The sequence below is a fragment of the Lactuca virosa genome, chromosome 2 (genome assembly GCF_052849685.1).
Source record: "Lactuca virosa cultivar CGN04683 chromosome 2, Lactuca_virosa_CGN04683_v6, whole genome shotgun sequence".
Classification (NCBI taxonomy): domain Eukaryota; kingdom Viridiplantae; phylum Streptophyta; class Magnoliopsida; order Asterales; family Asteraceae; genus Lactuca; species Lactuca virosa.
In genome coordinates this window covers 294,317,862-294,335,186 of record NC_136427.1, presented here as the reverse complement: position 1 = coordinate 294,335,186, position 17,325 = coordinate 294,317,862, and positions in this window count along the sequence as shown.

The following is a 17,325-nucleotide window of genomic DNA, read 5'->3' as shown; positions in this document are numbered from 1 at the left end:
CATGGCAAAGTGGAGTTTTTCAGTCCACAAATGCAGATGAACAAGCAACAGAATCCTCAAGCTTGCGTAGGTCTACTCGTTTAAAAAGGCCTAATCCAAAGTATGCAAATGCAGCAATCGTTGAAGATGAAACAGTTGAGCCTGAAAATTTTGAACAAACAAGTGTTATGGAAGGATGGATCTTAGCTATGAATCAAGAATACGATGCACTCATGAGAAACCAAACATGGGAGTTAACCCCAAAACCTAGTAATGTGAAACCTATTTCATGTAAGTGGGTGTACAAAGTGAAACGAAAGGCTGATGGATCAGTAGAACGACTGAAAGCAAGGTTGGTAGCACAAGGTTTCTCACAGAAATATGGGTTGGATTATGAAGATACCTTCAGTCCAGTGGCTAAGCTAACCACTATGCGAGTTATATTGGCTTTGGCATCAAGCAAGAAGTGGAACTTGTGGCAAATGGATGTCAGCAACGCATTTCTTTATGGGGAGTTAGATCGAGTTATATACATGGATCAACCATTAGGTTTTGTAAGTGGTACAAATCCTAATCATGTATGTAAGCTCAAGAAAGCACTTTATGGTTTAAAACAGTCGCCTAGAGCATGGTTTGGGAAAATAGCTGAATTTCTTGAGTACAATGGCTTTGTTATAACCTCAGCTGATGCAAGTTTGTTTGTGAAAAGGAAGAACAGCAAGGTGGCAGTTGTGCTAGTGTATGTGGATGATCTTATCATCACAGGTGATCACACTGAGATGATTTCACAACTGAAAGAGAATCTTTGTATCCGTTTTCATATGAAGGATCTGGGCAAACTAAGTCACTTTCTTGGTCTGGAGTTGAGTTATGAAAGCACTGGCATTGTTCTACATCAAAAGAAGTACTCCTTTGATTTACTCAAGAAATTTGGAATGTTGAACTGTAAACCCACTGTGACTCCAATAGATACAAATGTCAAGTTGAGCTTGGATGTTGGAAGAGAGCTGGAAGATCCAACAATGTACAGGAAGATAGTTGGTAGTTTAATCTACTTAACCTTAACCAGGCCAGATTTAGCTTTTACTGTGGGTGTTCTCAGCCGTTTTATGCAGAAACCAAGAAAGCCTCATCTGGAGGCTGCTCGAAGGGTGCTGAGATATATCAAATATACAATGAGTTGTGGTGTCATGTTCAAGAAAGATACAAGGTGCAGATTACAAGGCTATTGTGATGCTGATTATGCAGGAGATGTTGATACTCGAAGGTCCACTATCGGATACGTTTTCATGTTGGGATCAAATCCTATATCTTGGGTTAGTAAAAGACAACCAACCGTGTCACTTTCAACCACTGAAGCGGAATATCGTGCTGCAGCCATGGCAGCTCAGGAGTGTGTTTGGTTGGTGCAATTGTTGGAGAACCTTAATCAAGAAGTTGATTACAGCATACCACTGTATTGTGACAATCTCTCGTTAATTAAGCTTGCTGAAAATCCCACATTTCATGCAAGGACCAAACATATTGAAATCCACTATCATTTTATTCGAGAAAAGGTGCTTCAAGAAGAACTGGATTTGAGGTATGTTAGAACCACAGAACAGCTTGCAGATTGTCTCACCAAGGGTCTTCCTGGAGCTAGATTGATTGAACTATGTGATGAGATTGGAATGGTGGAAATAGGTGTTGAGGGGGAGTATTGAACGTACAACACCTCAAAGCATTAGAAGACCTGATCAACTTTTATTATTTTATGTTTATCTTTATTCTCTGTCTAGTTATTTCCTTAGTCAAAATTGTTTAGAAGTTACTTTCAGTTTCCTAGCTTGTTAATCCACGTTCCTTGTAGTGTCTATAAGGCGTGTGATAATTTCCTTTTGTATTCAAGTCTTCAGAGAATAATACACATCAGTTGTGTGTAACCAAAACTTCCTCTGTATTTTTGCTTTGCTTAATCTGTTGTGTGCAAGTGTGTGAGTGTGTCTATTAGGCTCGAGGTTAACATAGTAAACACCACACTCTCTCGTATGCAGTGAAGACCCCCACAAAAGAGCCAAACCCCGTGCCTCTATTTCTTTTCTTCTCCTCTAACCCTTAGTTTTTCTTTTTCCCTTTTCTTTTTTTAAAATACTACTATAAATATTACATCTTTACTCTTTATTTCACTCAACTTTCTAACATTTTCACCATTATTCAAAGCTCCATTTAGCAAAATGAATCCAAGCAACTCTCTCACAAATCACACCCCAAGATCCGATCGAAACAAATCGCATTGAAATGTTCAACGACACTAATTCAAAATGTTTTTACTTTTGATACCTCGGTTTATCGACCGCAACCAGACACTCTTATGTTTTCAACCCCAATAATTTCATTATCAAAATATATCACACTGTTACTCTATGCCACTCGTAAACCCAACCTTATTTCACAATTTTCCCCTCTCCCGAAATACGTTTCGGAAAGTCAACCCCCATCCGAGTCGGAAAGCGAGTTTATTCAGGAAACACAACCAAACTCACCCGAAGCCGTAGCCAATCCCATTCCCGGACCATCCAACCCAAAGGAAAAGGAAGAGCGTCCGCTAAAAAATAAAAGGTGTCCCCTCAACAATGGACACCACAAAAAGAAAAAAAAATATTAGCAGAACATGGGTTGATATATCCGAGGATTTTTAGCACGGAAAGGCGCAAGCAACTGGTCATTTTGGTTTGCGTATTACCAAATGGTTTCACAATGAAATGGGTCGTGATGAGTAGCGTTAAAAACAACAATCGACGACAAAGTTTCATGATGTGAACAAGGTTGTTACAAAGTTAAACAGGAGCTATAACAACTTGAAAAGTCAAAGGAAAAGTTGGTAAAGTGATACAAACGTTTTCGAGACGATGCAAAAAAGTGTTTAAGATCGACAATAGGGGGCCGTTCAAATATATCAACATTTGGAAGTTCTTATCCGCTTGCAGAAATGTATAGACTTATTTGAAAAAGAAGAATCGCCAAAAATGTAAATACTTATTGAAAAAGAAGAAGTTGAATCGAAAAGAACAAAAAAATTTGAGACAAATTACACAACTTTATCAGATGTTTGTTTCGGGTTTTCACTTGAACCAAGATGACGGGCTTAAACTCGAAGAAATAGTAAGCCTAATAGGTAGAGATAGGGTAAAAAAATTGTCTTCGGCTAGTGCATTGGAAGTTGATGAAGGTGATAAAATACGTATGAAGGCAATGAACTCCAAATTTTATAATTTGAATTTTGACGCGTGTTTGCAGTTCGAGAAAGATAAATTGACTAAGAAAGAAAAAGCATGAGAAGAAAATCAAAAACCACACGAAGAAAAAAAATATGATATGAATTTTTTATAGCAAAATGTTGACTATCTTTTGGGATACGAACTCTTTATGGTTTTAACGGCAAAAAAGAAATTTATGAAAAACAATATTACAACTAGACTTTTTTCTGTTTAATTTTTATCTATGTAATGTTTTTTATTATTTAATTAATGAAATATTCTTCTTTTATTATATTAAATATTTATATAATTATTAAATTATAATTTTATATGCTTAATTTAAAAAGAATGTATGGGTGATAAGTGATAATTTCCTATCAATGAGAAGATGAGAGGAAAATAAAAGAAAAATAATGTGTGGATGAAGGGACGTAGAAAAATGAGGGAATATGATAGTCACACCCCTCTACCTAATGGGAAATACAATTGTTTTAACATTAGAAAACAACTTGGGGCATGTTTGGGTTAGCTTTTTTAGCACAAAAGTGATTTTTAAGAAAAATGTTTATTAGCTTATAGCTTTTAGGAAAAACTGATTTTAAAAAGTATTTGAATAAAAAAAAACTATTTTTTAGAAGTAAAATAACTTAAAAAGCTATGATTTTACAGCTTTTTGAAATTTTACTTTTGATATCCAAAAATCTGTTTTAAAAAACGTTTTTTAAATAAACAAACAATTTTTTAACTTATTAGCTTTCTAAAAATATAAAAAGCTAATAAGATATTTTAAAAAGTTATCTCAAACACCCACTTGGTAGCATTTTGGCACGAGAAAACCAAGAAATAAATATAATGTCTCATTCCAAATAAAATAAAATATAAACATGTTTGTTTTTATTACGAAGGTAATTTCTTTTCATTAATTGACAGCTTCTTAAGACATAAGTACACAATACAATAAACGACGACCCTAAATTGGAATATACTAGACTAAACAATATGTATAATATAGACACAAAATTGCAAAAATGGTCCTTGTGGTTGGCAAATTTTGTTGGATTAGGTGTCTAAGCCCTTAACTATAATTGGTATGTACTTGAATTGATAGCAGCACAGTCCTTTTGGGTTGCCCTCAACCTAGCAACTGGACAAGGAAATTATGAAAGGAGAGATATTAATTTATAAGATTAATTAATATATATATAAATGATTTATTAATATGTTAATGGATTAATATATTAATTAGAAATCATTATGTTTAATTAATTGTTAGCCAGAAATTAATCAGAATTGATTTTGGGGTTAAAAGAATTAATTATAAGGTGCAGGGACTAGTTTGCAATTATCTAATAGTTGAGTGGAAGGCTCTAGAACCCCCTTGGAAGAGGGTGGACGAAATCTTTAGGGGAAACCCTAATAATTTCGTCCATAGGGGCTTGGATAAGGCCCTTGGGTTTGCTTAGGCCCTAAGCAAAGGATAACTAGGGTTTCCCTTAAACCCTAGATCCCTCAGCTATATAAGGAGCCTCCTGGTTCATGTTTTTGGTGACTCTTTCTTTTGAAGAAACCCTAAGGCCGAGATTTTGCATACTCCCTCTCCCCTCTCTCTTCTACTTTCCTTCTTGCTAGTTCTTGGGTGTGATTCCATTAGAGGCATTACATTTGTGGTGCTGAGCTTCCAAGAAGATCAAGATCAAGATCAAGGGAATATCAATTGTTTGCTATAACAATTGAAAGGTATGTAAACCCTAAACCCTAGTTTGTTAATTTCGAAATTAGCCTCTCTCCTCTAGGGTTATTGTTTTGCAATTCAAAGTTGTATGTTCAATAGTTAAAACATAGATCCAAAGTAGGTTGCATGTGAACTTAGGAATTGTTTTCTAGTTTATTTGTTGTACCTAAAACCCATCAGTGGTATCAGAGCCATTGTTGTTTTAAATTGAATTGCTACAATTGTTGAATTGCAAATTAGGGTTTATAGCTATTAAACCCTAAAGGCCAAATTTTCGATTTCTAGGGTTTTGGATCAAAGGTTTTTTTTCGAAAACCCTAGCCTCCAAAGAACCCTAATCGAAATTAGGGTTAGGGTTTTGAAAACCCTAGCCTCCTCCCTTGTAAATTTCGAAATATGCTAGAGGATAACTAGGGTTTCTTGTTTTGGATAATTGTTACTTAATTAGATTAATTGGATAATTATCCTTACCCTAATTTTCGAAATTTAGAGGGATAAGGATTAGGATTAAATTAATGGATTAATTTAATTAGATAATCCTTACAAGATTTAATAATTTGATTAATAGTTAATTAAAAGATAAATATTAAATCTAGTTAATTGGTTTATTTAAATTTAAATTTAATAGCTTAAATTTCGAAATTTATAAACCCTTGAAGTTTTAAAATGTTTTAAAACACACCTTATATATATATTATAATTAAAAGTTTAATATTATATATGTATAAGAACATGGTCAGTCAAATCGCAAGTATGCCTCATTCACGAAGCTAATCTATAAGGGGGGTATAAGGAAACTGCCTATAAAATGGTAGTTGAATGGGTGTCCACTCTCACCCACCGCTTCCTTGATTAATGGAGGGTCGTTAGCAGAACGGATTTGATAGGCAAACTACTTCTCATTAAAAGTATAATGATATTAAAGAAAGTACTAGAACATTATTTTCAAAATCCCAACTCTAGTTACTTTAGGAAAAATGTGAAAAGTATGCTAATCCATGAAATTGCACATTATGCTTTATTGGTCGTTAGTGGAGCGTGTGTGGTTAACCAGCACACTAAAAGGCACTAATAAAGAGTAGTAATGGGTATCTCATAATTGTCATTTTGATGGAGCGTGTGTGGTTTACCAGCACATCAATAGTTAATGATAAAGACAATGAGGTTACCAAGCACATTTGCATGGTTATTCACATCTTGTTTGTGATCCTCGGCATCCCAGTCACAAATAGAAGAGCATAATCTGAGAATAAAACATGCCATTGAATAGTTTCAATGTATCTCAAAAGAATTAGGAATTTCACTTCGTTTGTTTCGTCTAATGGTGGAATTGGTGAATCGTCATTCGCCTACCTTTATGAAATTTGCACTTGGATCTCGGCATCCCATTTCTGAGTTGTGAATCTTCATAGTTGGATCCTAACCTTGATATTATATCTTTGGGTTATTCTATTAAGGTATCTTGAAATCTAACTAAAACTTTCTTTCTTTTCAGATGTCTACTCCTGGAAACACTTCTACTTCATCCTCCTCCAACCAGAACTTCTCCTTGCTCAATATATGCTCCAAAGTCGTTATGGATGGCTCAAACTATAACGATTGGATGCGCAACATCAAGATGGCTCTTCGTTTCGAGAACAAAGAATATGTTCTTGAAAAGGAGCTCAAAGAGCTTGATGAAAATGAAGCTACTCCTGAAGATCTTGCTGCCTACAAGAAACATTACGATGATGCTACCAAAGTGGCATGCATCATGGTGGCAACTATGTCCCCAGAACTGCAGAGGTACTATGAGGACTACTGGCCTTTCGAGATGAACAAGGACCTTATGGAAAAGTACCATAAGCGAGCTCGTCAAGAAAAGTTCGAAGTAGTCAAGTCACTCATGGCTTGCAAGATGAAAGATGGGGAGTCGGTTGTGTCACATGTGCAAAGAATGCAACGCTACATAGAGCGTTTGGTCAAGCTCAATATTCACTTTGATGAGGAATTGGCCATTGACATGGTCTTGAACTCACTTCCTGAATGTTATGGTCAGTTTATTCTAACTTACCATTTGAACAATACTGAGCAGACCTTGGCCCAATTGCACAACTTGTTGCAGACAGCTGAGGCAGGGATGAAGGGTAAAAGTATACCCTCCACACCTGCTAGTGCCCCTGTTTTGGCTATTGGACAGGGAAAGGGGAAAAAGAGGAAAGGTCCTCCCAAGCAAAACTGGAAGAGCAAGGCTCAAGCTGGGTCATCTAGTAATGGCCCAAAGGCTAAGCCCAATGGTTCCACTCCCCATGTTTCTGATCTAAAAGAGGCAGTTTGCTTTTACTGCAACCAAAAAGGGCATTGGAAGAGATCTTGCCCACAATATCTGCAAGATATCAAGGATGGCAAAGTGAAGCCATCTTCGGCAGGTATTTACACTATTTCTGCTAATAACTCATTATCTTCTCGTTCATGGGTCCTTGACACAGGATGTGGTTTTCATATCTGTTCTGATTTGCAGGGTCTAAAGGAAAGTGAGGAGATAGAGCGAGGAAGGATAAACCTGATCATGGGAAACAGAAAGTCTTCACCAGTAACCAAGATCGGAGTTTATCAGCTTCTGCTTAGTAATGATGTTAGATTAGATTTAATAAATTGTTGCTATTCGTCTGAGATGACGAGAAACATTATTTCATTTCATGCATTGTTCAGACAAGGTTTTACATATTCTTTTAATGATTTGAATGGTTCAATTTCTGTTTATAAGAATGGTGTTTTTATGTTTGAAGCTTTGCCTTGTAATGGTGTGTATGAAACAGTGACTTGTGTTGATAGCTTAGGAAATAGTGTACTTAATATTGACTTGTCTAATAGTGTAGACAAGGCATGCTTGTGGCATTGTCGTCTTGGACACATTAACAAGAAACGCATAGCCCAACTCCAAAAGGATGGAGTGTTGGAATCATTTGACCTAAAGTCAGATGATATGTGTGAATCTTGTCTTTTGGGAAAGATGACAAAATCACCATTCACAGGGTCTTGTGAAAGAGGTGAAGGTCTGTTGGATCTCATACACACAGATGTGTGTGGGCCCTTCAGATCAACTACAAGAGATGCTAATCGATTCTATGTGACTTTCACTGACGATTATAGCAGATATGGATATATCTACTTGATCAAGCATAAGTCAGAAACTTTTGAAAAGTTCAAAGAGTTTAAACATGAAGTCGAAAATCAATTGGGCAGAAAGATAAAGATACTTAGATCCGATAGAGGCGGGGAGTATCTTAGTATCGAGTTTAACGACTATCTGAAAGAATGTGGGATAGTCTCACAATTGACTCCTCCTAGGACACCACAGTTAAATGGTATAGCTGAGAGGCGCAATCGAACCTTGTTAGACATGGTTCGTTCTATGATGAGTCGGGCTTCGCTTCCTATTCACTTCTGGGGGTATGCCTTAGAGACAGCCGCCCACATCCTCAATCTTGTCCCTACAAAGAAGGTTGCCAAAACACCTCACGAAATGTGGACAGGGAAAGTTCCCTCGTTAGCACATATTAAAGTCTGGGGTTGTGAAGCTTTCGTAAGACGAGAGACTCACGACAAGCTAGCAGCTAGAAGTGAGAAATGTGTTTTCATTGGTTACCCAAAGCAGTCTTTTGGATATTTGTTCTACAGGCCTAGTGAAAACGTGGTCTTTGTAGCACGAAGAGGAGTCTTTCTTGAAAGAGAGCTCATATTCAAAGAGGATAGTGGGAGCACTATTGACCTTGAAGAAATTCAAGATTCAGCCAATGAAGGAACCTTAGATGACACTAGCACTCAACCAGAGGAAACAGTTCCTGTTGAACCAATCGATAACTCATTACCTCTTAGAAGATCCACTAGGGTGAGTGTGCCACCTGAGTTGTATGGTTTCCATATTACTTCAGATGGTGACACATTCATAAGTGACAGAACACTGGTAAACTTAGATGAACCAGTCACTTATAAGGAAGCAATGGAAGGTCCAGAGGCTTCCAAGTGGAAAGAGGCAATGGACAGCGAGATTAAGTCCATGTATGACAACCAAGTTTGGAATTTGGTTGATAGTGCACCAGGTCGTAAGACAGTTGGGTGCAAATGGATCTTCAAGAAGAAGACAGACATGGATGGAAATGTGCACACATTCAAGGCTCGACTGGTTGCAAAAGGTTTCACTCAAACCCCAGGGGTTGACTATGATGAAACCTTCTCGCCAGTGGCTAAGATTAAATCTATTAGGATATTGCTCGCCATAGCTGCCTTTCATGATTATGAAATCTGGCAGATGGATGTCAAAACTGCTTTCCTTAATGGGAAGTTGGCTGAATATGTTTACATGAGTCAGCCAGAGGGTTTTGTTGATGCAAAGTTCCCTAATAGAGTGTGCAAGCTTGAGAAATCCATTTATGGATTGAAACAAGCATCTCGCAGTTGGAATCTTTGCTTCCATGAGAAAGTCAAAGAATTTGGTTTCTCTAGAAGTGAAGATGAGTTCTGTGTGTATATCAAAGTTAGTGGGAGTATAGTAACTTTTCTGGTGTTGTATGTCGATGACATATTACTCATTGGTAACGACGTTCCAACCTTGAAAGAAGTTAAGTCTTGGCTTGGAAAGAGATTTGCCATGAAAGACCTTGGAGAAGCTGCCTATATTCTTGGGATTAGAATATTGAGAGATAGAAAGAAGAGACTAATTGGACTTAGTCAGAGCACATACTTGGATAAGGTACTAAAGAGGTTTAGTATGGAAAATTCCAAGAAGGGAGAGCTACCTATCCAGAGCAATACCAAATTGAGTAAGACTCAATGCCCGAGTACAGATGTTGAAATAGATGACATGAGTCGTGTACCTTATGCTTCCGCTGTCGGATCGATCATGTACGCTATGACATGTACTCGCCCTGATGTGGCATTTGCTTTGAGCATGGTCAGTCGCTATCAGGGAAACCCAGGTAGAGCTCATTGGATAGCAGTTAAGAATATACTCAAGTATTTGCGAAGGACAAAGGACTGGGTTCTTGTGCTTGGTGGCAGTGATACTTTGAGAGTAGATGGTTACAGTGATGCCAGCTTTCAGACGGATAGAGATAACTTCCGTTCTCAGTCAGGCTGGGTATTTTTTACTGAATGGAGGAGCAGTTACTTGGAAGAGTTCCAAGCAAAATACGGTGGCTGATTCTACTTGTGAATCAGAGTACATTGCAGCAAGTGAAGCGTCGAAAGAAGCAGCTTGGTTGAGGAACTTCATCGGGGATCTCGGAGTTGTTCCAACCATCCAGGAGCCTATGGAACTGTTCTGCGATAATGAAGGAGCGGTTGCCTTGACAAAGGAACCGAGAGATCATGGTAAGACCAGACATATCGACAGAAAGTACCATTTCATCAGACATAGAGTTGAAGAAGGACATCTTATAGTAAAGAGGGTGTCATCTGAAGATAACCCAGCAGATCCCCTCACAAAGGGTCTGAGTAGGGCTAAGCATATTCAGCATGCTCGGAGCATAGGACTGAAAGATGATATTAGTTTTAGTAGTTAGATTAGTTTTTGAAACTTGTAACAAAGTAAATGTAATTGACTTTTGGTGATTAAATAATAAAGTATTATTTATAAGTTTGGCTACTACCTTTTGTCAATTGTTTATTATTGTGTTTCATTTTTGCATGTTTTACTTCCTGAATAATGAGATTATTCAAACTCCACAGTCGCTCGTACTCTTGGAAGTAAGTAGTGAATTAAGACTGTCATGAATTGGATTGCAGATTGTCTAAGGATAGACATGGCAATAGAATTGCTGCAATGTTCATGAGTACTCAGAAATTGAGATTTGAGTATTGGATAAACCCACGCTCAGAGTATTACTTCATGGAATTCATCACGAGTAATACTGAGACGATAATATCTTATAATCTTGAAACGAAGATATATGAGTTGTAATTTACAAGTCGGTTGTGCATTGGTGATACGAAAACGCATCAGTAACTTGGTGTTATAAAACGTATTGTCATGCATAATTTGATGAGTAAAAGATACAAGTATATGAGTCAACGTTTATTCGTTCCTTTTGCCCTAACAGGAAAAGCGATATCTGTGGGCCCCTCGATGATTTGGTGTTGACTTATGTGCTGGGCCCAGCCAGGACTAAATTGATGTGTTCAATTAGAAGTCCTACATCATCACAAATCAGGAATCGGGAAACATAGATTCTGGACAAAGAGATTGATTATATTCCATGTCTTTTGTCTGGGGATATCAAGCAGAACGAAGGGTTATATGATCACTTATCTTAGGACACATAACTGACTGGGTCAGAGTTCGACAGCAGCTTTTTGGAAGCTACAATTTGCTGGTCAAATTTAGAAGGCATACTAGCAATTATAGTTACAGACTTATCCAAGTGGGAGACTGTTGGATTAGGTGTCTAAGCCCTTAACTATAATTGGTATGTACTTGAATTGATAGCAGCACAGTCCTTTTGGGTTGCCCTCAACCTAGCAACTGGACAAGGAAATTATGAAAGGAGAGATATTAATTTATAAGATTAATTAATATATATATATAAATGATTTATTAATATGTTAATGGATTAATATATTAATTAGAAATCATTATGTTTAATTAATTGTTAGCCAGAAATTAATCAGAATTGATTTTGGGGTTAAAAGAATTAATTATAAGGTGCAGGGACTAGTTTGCAATTATCTAATAGTTAAGTGGAAGGCTCTAGAACCCCCTTGGAAGAGGGTGGACGAAATCTTTAGGGGAAACCCTAATAATTTCGTCCATAGGGGCTTGGATAAGGCCCTTGGGTTTGCTTAGGCCCTAAGCAAAGGATAACTAGGGTTTCCCTTAAACCCTAGATCCCTCAGCTATATAAGGAGCCTCCTGGTTCATGTTTTTGGTGACTCTTTCTTTTGAAGAAACCCTAAGGCCGAGATTTTGCATACTCCCTCTCCCCTCTCTCTTCTACTTTCCTTCTTGCTAGTTCTTGGGTGTGATTCCATTAGAGGCATTACATTTGTGGTGCTGAGCTTCCAAGAAGATCAAGATCAAGATCAAGGGAATATCAATTGTTTGCTATAACAATTGAAAGGTATGTAAACCCTAAACCCTAGTTTGTTAATTTCGAAATTAGCCTCTCTCCTCTAGGATTATTGTTTTGCAATTCAAAGTTGTATGTTCAATAGTTAAAACATAGATCCAAAGTAGGTTGCATGTGAACTTAGGAATTGTTTTCTAGTTTATTTGTTGTACCTAAAACCCATCAAATTTATATGGTCCAAAACGAAATGTTGGTGCACCATTGGTCCAAAATTAGATCTTTCTATTGTTTTTGGTCCCTATACACTTGAAAAGACGATTTTGCCCTTATAACTTATATTTTTAATTTTCTTTAATTGTTGAAACATATATGTTAATTTAATTTATATTTTTTTAACTTAAAAAAAAGGTCTACCCACCATTTCTCTTTCCCTCTCTCTCAACAAAAACGCACACACACACACACACACACTCAAGAAAGAACAAATCACCACTAGTGGCCGCCACCATTACCACCGATTGCTACCACCGTTCACCACCATCACCATTGACTGCCACCATTGTCCACAATAAACATCCAATCCCACCCTCACCCCCATCTTTCCTTCCTCATGGCCGATAAAACTCCCCAATCAACACTGCCCTTGTAATCGATTTCGTTCTAATTTGGAGTTGTTCATTAATTTGCAAGAGAAGCAGAAAAGATTGTGATGAATATTATATAGGAGCAAAAGTAAAAGAACAGATAGTTGTGTGAGGCTTTGAAGAAGAAGAAGAAACAGAAATAGAGTGTGGGTCAGCCAAATATGAGTCGTTTTCAATGGTATAACTTTATTTGTCTCTTTGTCAATTCATCGAACACCTTATGTGCTTGACAACCTTCCACACTTGTGAAAGTGATTCATCATCAGAATCATACCTTCTTCCAAGATCTCATTGTTTCCCCTCTCTGATTTCTTCTAAGCAAAACCAAAATTATAAATTCCTCAAGTCACCTTAATCACCCACAATCGAACACCTTCCTTCACCCCTTTCCCGAACCACCAGATATCACCCTTAAATCAGATCCTTGAGAGTTGCGATCAAAAATACATACACACACACCTATTAATCGAGCCATTAGGGTTTACTGGTTTAAAGTGGTTTAATCTTGATAGATTTGATATCGATTTCGTCCCCTGATATGTCTTCTACTTCTCAATCGATTTCAAAAAGTGTGTGTGTGTGTGTGTGAATCCTTACTAAAGCAATGATGAGCTAAGAATTCTTCCAAATATGCAGATTCTTCGAGACCGGTGACCCTTTGTGGATTTTTCTTCCTCGTCTTCGGCAGCAGAATCGCCGACCTTGGGTCGCTCGAAGAAAGAAGAATGGAGGCGGCATCCAACGATGAAACTCGAAGGGAAGGTGGACAGAAGAATGGTTCGGTGGAACAAGGTAGGCAGGTAGGGGTTCGGTAGAGTTTGCTCGACGGGAGGAGAAGAGAAGTGCGAGAGATGTTGTTGTCATGGCAAATGGATATTTAGAGAGAGAGAGAGTGTGTGTGTGTGTGTGTGTGTGTGTGTGTGTGTGTGAGAGAGAGAGAGTTGTGGGTTTATTTTGTTTTTGATTTTGTTATAAGAATGTGAAAAGAAATAAAAGAAATTAAAATATAATTATTGAAGGGGCATATTAGTCATTTTAGGTGGGATGTGAACCAAAAACACAAGAAAATACAACCATACGGATCAAAACCACACAAGGTATCTAAAATTGGACCAGTGGTGCACCAACATTTTGTTTTGGACCAAAACTACAGAATTTTGCCAACCACAGGGACCATTTTTGCAATTTTGTCTATAATATAATCAAGACAAATTTATAAAAATGGTCCCTGTGGTTTGCTTGCCAAAAGTTATAAAGTCGGTCTCTATTAATTTATTTTGATGTAAATGGTCATTGTGGTTTGCAAAACTTGCCCAGATGGTCTTTTTTACTAACTCTGTTAGTATTCAGCCGCTAGCTGAAGGAAGAGGGAGGGCTCAAACTCATGACCTCCACCCCCTTAATTTCCCAACACCTTAACCAATTGAGCTGAATGCTCACTTGGTTTATGCATTTCTAAAACTAATTTATATAATAACGAAATCGTTAAAAATAAACAATAAATAATTACAAAAAATATTTTATTACATATTTTTTTTAAATAAAACAAAATGTATTTTAGCGTATTATAAAAGAAATAGATTTTTACAAACAATTTGTATGTATTTTTATATATTTATTTTACGTAAAATATATTTTTTATGTCTTTAAAAAATATGTTTTCGTATATTATATTATTGCGTTGTATTGGAAGACAAAATCGGTTGAATATGTTTTTTGGTTTGGTCCAATCGGTTTTTCTAAAAACCGTTTTTCAGTTATATGTATTTAAAAAAACAAAAAAAAACCTATTCGGTTATATATCTTATTTAAAATATGTATTTTACCTTAATCGCAAATTTTAAATCGTATGTTTAAAATGTAGATGGAAAGAGTTAATGATATATCTTTTTGAAATAATAATAAATAACATTACTCATGAGATAATAACAAATGTATAAATTCTTTTGGGTCATTAGTTCTAAAACCGTTTTTTCCATTATATGTATTAAAAAAACTTAACAACGATGTTATTATATATCTAAACAATTTATACGGTTTTATTTATGTCAAGAATAGTGTTAATTATTGTTATTTCAAAAAGATATATCACTATTTCTTTTCATTTTCATTTTAACCATACGATTTAGAACTTGCGATTAAAATGAAATACGTATTTTAAATAAGATATATAACCGAATAGGTTTTTTATGTTTTTTTAAATACATATAATCAAAAACATATTCGTTCGATTTTGCCTTCTAATACAACGTAATAACATATTATACGAAAACGTATATTTTAAAGACATAAAAAATATTTTACGTAAAATAAATACATATAAATACATATAAATAAAAAGATTTATAATTCGATAAAATTCGTTTTGTTTTATTTAAAAAAATTATGTAAAAATTTGTTTTTTGTAATTTATTTATTGTTTATGTTTTAACGATTTTATTATTATATAAATTAGTTTTAGGAAAGAATAAACAAAGTGAGCATTCAACTCAATTGGTTAAGAGTTAAGACGCTGGTAATTTAAGGGGGTGGAGGTCATGAGTTCGCCCCCACACACCCTTCCTTCAGCCATTTATTTATTGTTTATATTTTAACGATTTTATTTTTAGGCTAAATTTTTCAAATTTTATTTTTTGCATTGCATTTGCATATAAAAATTTCGAAAATCCAAAAATATTATGTTTACTGTTTTTATATTTTTTGCATTCATTAAAAAAACCCAAAAAGATTTTTATTTCTAGTTATTTTAGTTTTTTTTATTTTCTGCATTTAAAATTTTTTTAAAGAATTCGAAAAAATTTGAAAATTTTTTACATGAGATGAGGATATCTTTTTACATTTGATAGCTCTGTTAATATGAAGTGTGATAGTTACCTTAAATAACAGTCTCATTACAACCAATTTTAAGAATTATCTTTTCAAGTGCTTTAAATGTTTTCAATATGAACCAACATATGAGTCAGATAATTTTTACAATGGAAGTGTGGGATGGAAAAACGAACAATGTTTTAGAAATAATTTCCTTAAATACCTTAAAAAGAACCTATATTGGATAATCCTTTTCTTTCCTTGAAGTATTGAACCTTATAGTTTCTACGCCTTTTGAGGTTAGGAGGAAACTCTTGTTATACCCACAATTTATTATCATTTTTGAAGTATTGAAGATATGGTGGGCCTCAAAGTAAAATTTGCACCTGATAACCACGTCGTAGTCTTCTTTGGGCACGTCGTGGGCACAAAATGCCAAAACAATCGATGAACCCCCTGTCGCCACGTCATGGCAGCCTAAGGCCATGCCATGGGGACTGGTCTGAACAACTCAATCGAGCTTAATCTGTTTTATTTTGATTTTAAGAGCTCCAAAGCTCAAATCTGGTCCTTTCCAAGATCTTAATAGATAAAGTTTCCAACTTTCTCCCTTAACACACCCCTTTAAGTCAAGATCTAAATTTAAAAGTCCAACATGGAAACTTTAAGCATGGGACTAGACCATTAAGTACTTAATCCAAGATATCTTCAACCCAAAACTTCCATAAGCACTTTTAGGGATCCTAATGAACCCTAAAAATGTAAACTTTATGGATATGCATACTCCATGCATGTCTTTTCCCAAATCTAAGTCAAAAGATGCAATATGGCTTAGATTTCATGCAAGGCTCCCAAATCACCATAACTTCCAAGATCTATGAGATATAATACTCTTGGGACTTAGAGAACCATAAAGTTGCAACCTTTATCTCTTCCAACCATACAAACCATATGAAAGGGGCCAAAATATGACATACAACCTAGATCTAGAGAGAGGAACACCAAAAGATGGAAACTTGATTACTTATAAGAGCCCAAAGAATGCTCAAGAGGTCGATGATGATGCTTGCTTGTTAAATTAATACAACAGAAACCTTCTTCTTCTTTTTCAGCGGGCACATCTAATTGCCCGCCCTGTACTCGATGACACCCTTCCAAGGTGACACCTTCAGAAGCATAAAATCTCTGACTCGGTACTCGAGGTCGACACGTCGCCGATCCGCATAACTCTTATGACGACTATGTGCGATTTGCAGCCTCCCATGCACCTGCTTAATCAACTTGGTACTCTTGAATACTACCTCAATACTCCCTATCACTTGTTGCCCAACCTCACCCCACCAAATTTGGGTCTGACACTTCCTCCTATAAAGCATCTCAAGTGGATGTCGATTGATACTGTTGTGGTAACTGTTGTTGTGGGAGAAATCGGCCAATGGAAGATACACATCCCAAATCCCACCAAAATCCAATAGGCATGCTCGAAGCGTATCCTCAAGGATCTATATAGTCCGCTCACTCTGACCGTCAGTAGGGGGATGGTAAGTTGTACTAAAATGCAATTGAGTACCCAAATCCTCAAGAAATTTCCTCCAAAACTTGGAGGTGAAACGAACATCTCGATTCGAAATCACTGAAACCGGTACTTCGTGACGCGCAACCACTGGTGGTTGTCGAGGCCAACAAAAATAAATAACCCTAAATCTTTTACACTAAAATAGTGTATAGTGGTAAAGGGGTCGATCCACGGAGATTGGTTCGATTTATAACTCTATGAAAAATCTCTTTGCAAAAGTACATGTAAAATGACAATAAAATAAAAATGGGGGTTTTGATCTTTTTGAAATACTTAAATTAAAACTAGAATTAAACTAGAACTA